Below are 9,128 nucleotides of genomic sequence, written 5' to 3'. Positions count from 1 at the left end.
CCCCTTAGCTATTCTATCATCCATTCATTCCATTTCATCAATTCCATATTTACATTCTGTTTTAATTTGCTCATTTAATTTAATTTCGTATAAACTTAAATCCCCCTTTACTTTAATGTCAATTTAGTTAGAAATCATTTTAGTTTGTGTTTTTTTTAAAGCATTTTGAGTTTTTGGTTTGTTTTAGTGTTTTAAACTTTATTTTACGTTTTTGAGTCAGTTTCCAAGAGATTTGCATTCCCTCCTAATCCCCGGTCTAGAACGATCCCTCACTTATCCATTCTACTACAATTGTCAAACGAGGGTTTAATTTGAGTGTCAAGTAAATCACGCATCAGTTGCAAATGCTTTGTCAATGCTTATGGTTTTCATTATTCTTAATGATCTTCGATTGTATCTCTATTATGATGACATGTAGGGAACTTTTGAGAATGTTTTGGGTTGTCGAATGATGCCATCCAATCCAATAATATAAGGAAAATCTGAGGGTTAACTAGTGATGTCACGGTTAATTTGGGGCATTGTCGTTCATAATTCAATGAAGGAATAACTGGAAATTGATTCATATGCATAAATATCATGTGTAGAGAAAGAACCCTTAGCTAGCTTCCCATCCATTCATTTCCGTCAAATCCATATTTACAATTTGTTTTGTTTCCAAGTATTCATTTTAGTTTAAATTCGTCCAAATCCAATTCCCCCCTATTTCGTTGAAATCTTAGTCTTAATCTTTCTTATTTTTAGTTTTGCTTTCTTCGAGCATTAAATAGTGTTTTATATTGTGTTTTTATGTTTTTAAGTCAATTTAGAAGGTTTTAGCAAGCCCTCCTAATCCCCGGTCTAGAACGATCCCTCACTTATCCATTCTACTACAATTGTCAAACGAGGGTTTAATTTGAGTGTCAAGTAAATCACGCATCAAAAGCATACAAGATAATAAACTAAAAGTCCTTGGTCTTAAGGAACAGAAAATAACTTAATGTAGACTTCACCCATCTATGACAATCCTTTGATAACAAGAAGTCAGAATAACTTGGGGCGCAAGTAATCAACTTAAACACACTTGTTCTACATCTGCCATACTGAGATGGCAGTGACATGCCTAAGCACTTAGCTAGTTTTAATTGTGAGCCTCAAGGCCTACACCTTAGACCCTACAAAGGCACATTTCAGAACTAACTTTGTTGTCTTCTTTCAGCCTCTCAGCAAGAAGGAGCTCGACAACCAACTAAAGTGCTAACTCGTCGGGGAGCTGTGTGCTCGAGCCAGGGACCTTTCCCAGTGAAATTCCTGCCCGAACAGGTAGAATAGGCTTGTTTTAAGTCATTTACTATTAAGAGTGAATGGTAACTACCCTATCCTACCTCTGCCCCTTGCCATGACAAAACGGGCGGACTTGCTCTTATAGCAATTATTCAGTATTCGACTAATTCCCCTAGTAGTAGTTTGCAATTTGAGACATTTATGTGCAGCTATAGAAATAGAAGATACAAGTATAACTATGAACATTTTTTTTCCTTCTCAATATGATATGAGTACATATATATATGCATGCTAGAAGTCACGAGGGTCAACAAAAACCACCGATGAAGAAGATCGAGTGTTAATCCAATCAAACTGGCCGTCATCAGATGATGTCGTCTTCTCTCCTTGCTTTGCTTGATCAGCAAGCTTCTTAACGCACCACATATCTTCTTCCCACGACAACTTTCTCCAATGTGGGATTGCCTTTCTAACTGGGTCCCTCTGGCTCACCTCAGTCACCACAGCAGCACAACCATCGTCTTCTCTAGCCATGTTATGCACAAAGTTGCACAAAGCCTTCATGAGCCAATTTCCGTTTTTACCCTCCCTGTGTAGTCCGTACATGAAGTGGACCCCAAACTGCTTAAAAACGTTGGGAAACGAAGGCAATCGCAGCCATGGAAGCCATGCATCTAAAACCCTAGTCCCCACGCAGCATGCATACGTTAGGCTTGACACTCCCTTCACTTGCAACTTGAACACTTCTTTCGTGTTCCAAACACTGAGGATGGCAAAGTTTGTAGGCAGAGTAGTGTCCCTTTGTGGATCAAACTTGAGGAGGGACTTTTTCGGTAGGGCCATGAAAGTACCCAAATTGAGGTGACTAGATAAAATGGTGTGGATATCTTTGGGGAAAAATTCTGACTGGGCAAAGAGTTGGCAATAGATTGACTCGGCTAGCTTGGCTGGAATTTGAACGATTGCAATTTTGGTCGAGGATATTGGCTTCTTGTGTGCATGGACTGGTTGGACCAATATTGTGGGTGTGCGAAACTTTTGGTATGCACATTTTATTGTGAACAGATTGATAGAAGCCTCGTTTGTGCAGTCTGTGGCCATGTATGCATAGTTTGCTCCGTTTTGCTTGCACCATTCTTCCAAATGTGTGACCAGTTTTGTACCAATGCCTAGCCTCCTGCATGGAAATTAAATACGTCACAACAATAAGAAACCTTTTACACTCCTTAAGGGATTCCACTCGCGTAATAGATAGTACTCTCGTATTAACTGTTTCGTGACCACATTTTTTCCCGTAGAACACTTGTATATTGTGGATCCAAAAAAGGGCAAAAGTAATGAACTCTGAATGCTCTTTACGTAGCATGTACTTCGGCCACGAAACAGTCAATAGAAGGTCACAATCCTATCCCGCTCAACGAACAACGGATATGGAATGGGATATACCTACTATGAAGCTAATTTATAAGTATTGCAAATTAATCGGCAGTTTCTTAGCACTCTTATATGCTAAGATATCAATTTATTTTTTCAGCAGGCTCGCTTTACATCCAAGGGAGGCTTTGTCTATAGGTAGTGAAGAAAAAAAGAAAGAGAAAGAGGAATCACAAAATATTGATCAAAAGGTGGGGTGGATAGTAGAGCAAATGCACTGTGTGGATAAGGTAATATAGGAGAGGTTTCTTCAAGTATCGGTATTTTAGGGGTACACCACATGTTATAATACAATTGGAGAAGATAATTTTTTTAAGACGATGCACTTATTTTATGACACATGAAATATCTGGTTGAATATTGGACAATTTGAAAATTTTCTCGTAATATAATAGCTACGAGACAATATGGATGGTAGAAATAAGGGAATAGGGGGGAACTACATTCCATCTAAGATGTCATTTACTTTCTTTAATTTTTTTTTTTTTGTAAGGTCGCTGGTCGATGCATGTGTCGAGGACAGGCTAACTACCTAGCTAGTTGCATGCTTTTGCTCCTTTCCATGATACGAGGAACATCGCATTTCTCTTTTTGGTAGAATCTAATCTCCCTTTAAATCACTCTCACCTTATTCCTTTCTTTTTTTTTCTCTTTTTATTTATTTATTTTTTTGGTGGGTTGGGAATGAGATTAGAATCAACCACGTATCTATTCACATGAGAGAGAGAGAGAGAGAGAGAAGAAAATAGTGAAAACTACTGTTGTAATTTCTTGCCTTCATAGCTAGCAAAAATTCATGCAAATATTAACATGCCGATCGATACCAAGGTTTTGGTCACTCTTATCTTCCTAATACAATTTTGTGGTAAATGATATGCTTGTTCATGTAGTTAATGGATTAATGGAATCAACATATTGAAGTTAGAGAGAGAGAGAGAGAGAGAGGGAGAGAGAGAGAGAGAACCTGTGCGTGGGAGAGACCCTAAGTCCCAAAATATAAGCAAGGCTTACAAAAACTGAATTGCCTGATGTTGCCTCTTTTACACAACCCCTTATCACACCAACTATATTTTGTTCTCCGTACTCTGCAATCTGTTCACAACTGCGTTTTATTAATTTTAACGAAAAATAAAAAATGAACAAATATTAAAATTGTATTTATTTATATATATTGTCTATCATGCTCTAATTTTTTTTTTCTATTTCTTCGCATACAAGTAATTAAAAGATGAAATAAAATTAGGGAATTATTAGTGACACTTCAAAATTCTAATTGTGCATGCATTTGAGATTTTTTATATTTAGAAAGAAAATACACTAGTGACGAGTGCACAATGAAATTTTTGGAGTGTCAATAAAAGTTGTCTAACATTAAACAATTAAACTAGGGTTTTACTAGCTAGTAATTTACATATACCTAGCTAACCAATATGTTATGGAACTACCCAATCATATACAACCACATTATTTAGTTTGCAAATGTGGTTTAAAAATTTGGTCTACTTAGCATTACTCCATGTATATATATTATCTGTTTTCGAAATAAAGTGTTAATGACGTAGAGGTTAATTACCAGCATAACGTGTGTCGGGAAACGGCGAATGCGACATATAGGATCACCCATGAGATCAGTGACTAAAGAAGGATTTCCACGCTGCTCAAGTTCACACTTCCTTTCCATCTCCTCCACCGCCGTCTTATCACGTTCTTCATCCTACTCTCTCACCACCAGTTGAAGCAAAGGCACCCTTATTGGCGAGTTTTCAGCAGCTACCTTAGTTAGCACCATACTGGCTAGTAGTTTTAGTAGAGAAAGAAATTACAAATGCTCGCAATAGGTCTTCTATTGTGTTTCTCTGTGACTCTCTCTCTTCTTATTTATAAGTAGAGGTATGCTGATGGCACCGATAAGTTTTTGTACTGGGTACAGCCGCATGCATGATATATGTACTATACTTCATTTGGTGATTGACCACATGTTGTACCAATTATTGGCTTATAAGGTACATGATGACCATGCATATGCAGCGCACACAAAATATAATAATTATAATAATGAAATCAACATCAATATAGAAACTTAAAGGAACGAGAGAGAGAGAGAGAGAGAGAGAGAGAGAGAGAGAGAGAGAGAGAGAGAGAGAGAGAGAGAGAATGAATGGTATTTAGCATGTGGCGTGTCAGCTGGGGATTATATTATGATAACTATATGATGGTGAGTGATAATCAAACTGATGAAAAATACTACTATTAATATAGGAGAGATGATTCTCTGTGAACTGTGGTTATGACATCCACTTTCACTCGTGTATGTACGCAAAATTATGTTATGAATATAGTTGGACAGTTGTGAGCGACTGTTAACCGAGTGTTACAATTTAAATTCTGGTACATGAATAGTTAACACCGTATGTATATGTATAACTATTGCTAGCACAATTTTAAACAAAATATCAACATTTAGCGTATGTGCTCTTTTTCTAAACGAAAATAGTGAGAGTATGATCTAGATGTAGTATAAAGCTAAATAAATAAATTATACTAAAGCATCCTATCTTTGTGAATGTGGTCAGTAATACCTAATATATATGGTTAATGGATTAATACCCATATGTACGATACTGATATTCTTTCACCAATTATTGGTGTAGGTAGTGATAGAAGCATGCTAGTACCACGTAATTGTTGAGCATGTGAATGGTCCTGTAAGTGATCATATCCACAACCAAAAAGAATGTTTTTTTATACAAGAAACAGAGTATATACTAAAGCAAAGGGGTTATAAGCTAAAGTTTTATCTGGTGTTCCTTTCTTGGAAGTTTACTTGGCCCTTTTACATGTGAATATGTAATTTAAGGGCACTTAGCAAGAGACACGGTGTCTATCTGTGACCTTGTGCGTTGTGTAACTGATTTGGTGTTTGACATATTTACTAAGATTGTTATAGGCTATTGTTCAAAAATAAAAATGACATCAACCAAATATGGAAGGCAAGAAACTCAATTACCTTGTCCACATTTGACCCCGAGTTGTATAGAAAACTCGGATTGCATGTGAATTAACTATATGTTTACGATTTTGAATCGATGAACAGTTTCCTTATTGTACTCTCGATTTGCATGCGAAAAACTATGTAAACAGCATACCAAGATAAACTATTGTTGGTGCCATAATCGGACGGAGGCTCTATTTCGTCAACACGAAGTTTGCTTCGAGTGTTTCCTTCAATCTCGGCGCCAAATGAAGGCTTGAGCAAAAGAAGATTGCATCCACGCCACTGTTGGAGGCCACTGTTTGTGTAATGATGTCGTAGATTTTTGTGATTATACTTAACTTCTAAACCAAAGATTGAGTGCCGAATGGGACTCAAAGTTCTTTTCTATACCTCGATGATTGAGGAATTGAAATTGTTTTGTTTTGTTTTTGTACCTACCTAAAACGTAATAACGAAAGAAGATGAAGAAAAACTGATCTTAATCACTCCATAGCTAAAAGAAGAATACAATTCATAGAAATGCAGAAACTATTAACTAGATTCAAAGAAAATACACTTGAAATGGAACAAGCCGTGAAACAAGCAACATTCAAGCCATGAGAAGCAGGCGCGATTCATGATATCAGGTTAAACTAAGTTGAAAATATTTGTCATCAATGAGGAAACTTAGTTGGGAGAGACATTAACTAAAATCATACTACAAGGTAGCAGAGCAATAAACATTGAGGATCACTTCGATCGATTGAGGATTGGTTTTGAAGAACACTTTTGGATTGAGCTGAACGGCTTTTGAGAGTTTGGTTCAGCTCCGATTTGAATTTGTAGATTTGGTGTTTGAGCTCCGATTTGGACCCGTGATACTTTTTCAAAAACAGAATTACGCCATGGTCCAAACTCACCACTATGATGTGGCATAAGATGGATTTTGGCCATCCATAGTCGTTTTAGTCTCCAAAACGTAGTTTAAAGTTTCGTAATAAAAATTGGACCTTCGGCTTCCGTTCGATTAATGTTGTTTTTGTTGTAGTCCTATTAGATTATGAATGTTATTGTGTAAATCCTAGTGTATCTAGGGATATCAGATATTATTCTATTAGAGTTGTAATCTTATTAGGGCAATGAATTAACCTTCCCGAATACTATAAATAAAGGCACCATGAGGTGGAAAAGAACACACCTCACAATAACACATCTCTTTCTTTCTCTCTACTATGCCGCACCCCCTCTCTCTCTGTCCTTTATATGATTAAGTAAATTAGGCCTACAACATGTTATCAACACGCTTTTGACGATGCGCTAAAGAGAGTTTGATCTTCAATCAGGGGAGTATTAAGTTTTAATCATTCTTTTTATGATTAATTTATTATTTTATTGAATTGATCTACATGCTATTGATTCAATTTAATTTTTCTTTGTTGAACGTGATACAGCGCATTAAAGATGCAATTCCAGCTTTCAGAGAAATTCAAAGGCTCAGTTGTTTTCTACCAATCAGGTTCCTTTAAAATAAATTAAAATATTTGAAAAAACCTTGAAGCATGAAAACATTCCCCATGATGCATGAACCCCCTATATTCATATTTTCCTTCCAATTATACATATTGTATATGTGTTCATATATTTTGTCAATATATATACTTGTTCATGCAATACAAAATTATGCTATGTGGAATTTGTGAGTCAAAGCATCAAAATTAATTTATAAGCAATTAGGGTTTTTAACCCTAGAGTTTGAAATATATATATATATATATATGGGATTTTTTTTGCTGCCAAGCCACGGCTCCATGCTGTGCCGCCGTTGGCACCGAGCCGAGTTGGCAGGCTTGCAATCATGCCACCACCTTGGGACAACGTCGTTTAACGTCCTGGACCTCTGTAATAGCCCTTTGGGCTTTGCTGCACGCACTAGACAGCCAGGCCGAAGGCCTGATTTGGGTTTATAAAACGGGCCTGCAACCCTAGCCCACTCCAGCACAGCCCGAAACTTTGTTGGGCTTGTCCCTGAGCCTTAGGCCTATAACCAGCATGCCTGAAGCCTGCTGGGCTTATTCCATTGCCCTGGCCCTCCTGCAGCAGCTTTCATGGCTGCTGGGCTTGCCATGTCACGGCCCGACCACAAAGCCAACTTCAGCTAGGCTTTGTAGCGCCGCAACCCAACCAGGGAATGTTGGGCTTGTTGGTGCTCCAAATCGAGACCACAACAAGCCAGCCCTTGCGATTAGGCTTGCCCAAAAAATGCCCATGGCCTGCAGCCATGATTGGGTTGCCCTGCAACAACCCATGGACTACTAAGCCCTTTTAAGGCCTTGCCCTACACACGACACCCAAGCCCACATATATTGGGCAATGGTTTTTTGAATCCAATGCTATTTTTGGCATTCTCTATAATTTTAACTTGAATGTTATTATTCTTTTTGCTTCTACAATCAAACCTAAATGGTTACGATCTACTGAATTAATTAAAGTGACCAGCAGTCCATTAATCTAACAATTAATCCAAAATTATTAACCTGAAGTTCACTTTTTGGCAATTAATGATTCAATAAATTATTTCATTTCTTTGAATCGTTGACCAGCTTTCATAGTCCCGAAGCTCCTGAATCAACCCAAATCCACTGCACTATATATTGTATTCTGTGTTCTTACAGGTACCTCCTTTTATGAATCGAAAGTTCATAACTAAACTCGAACCTGTAGTTTCAAATTTAGTGCCTTTGAAACCCAAAGTTTTCTTAAAACAATACACCCATGTAAACCTGACGATTTTCATGTAAACCATGTCTTAGAACCCGAATGTTCTAACTTTGATGCTTATGGATATCTTATCTTCATAGCACCAATTACAATATTGTTCCCTCCATTTAGTGGGTTGTCGAACCATAACAAGTTTGATTTCACTGATTTGGACCATTCTTGACCTAAACGGGTACAAGACATGAATCTCCACTTGACTATCAAGAAGCTGAGAAACCATTGTAGCCAACAATGGCATGGAAGAGCTGAATAAGCCTCTGCCATGATCTTCATGTGAAGACTTATGCCTGAAGCATTATAAATGGAAATACCTCCCAAATGAGGATTCCATGGCTCTTTGGCTCGCTTCTACGACCTATTTAATCATGAAAGATATTGCCTGAAGCACACCATAATTACGTCAATGAATGAGTACAATTCTGAAGTTTATAAATCCGATAGAATTTCGACCCGAGAATAATTTTTCTCGTCTTTCCATATTTCTAACTCGCTTCTGAAGCAGCAGTGTAAAGAGTGGAAGTTTACCAAATTCTCAAATCTGATTACTACCACACTAGTGAGAGAAAGGTACCCCAGTAATTCGTCTGAGAGGTACTGAACGGTATAGACCTAGTTTTGGCTGGAGTCTAGTAAATGGTGGTACCCTGCTTAGGCAAGGATGCACCGAGGAGCATGCTCT

The 9,128-nt window shown here is 37.5% G+C and overlaps 1 pseudogene; it reads right to left on the bottom strand.

Moving 5' to 3' along the window:
* Positions 1–1,554: 1,554 nt before the first annotated feature.
* Positions 1,555–4,486, bottom strand: LOC137739071 (probable N-acetyltransferase HLS1; annotated as a pseudogene).
* Between the last annotated feature and the right edge of the window lie 4,642 nt (positions 4,487–9,128).

This window comes from Pyrus communis, chromosome 7 (genome assembly GCF_963583255.1).
Source record: "Pyrus communis chromosome 7, drPyrComm1.1, whole genome shotgun sequence".
Lineage (NCBI taxonomy): Eukaryota > Viridiplantae > Streptophyta > Magnoliopsida > Rosales > Rosaceae > Pyrus > Pyrus communis.
The sequence above is the reverse complement of the archived record's forward strand: the minus strand, read 5'-3'. Positions and strand labels throughout refer to the sequence as shown.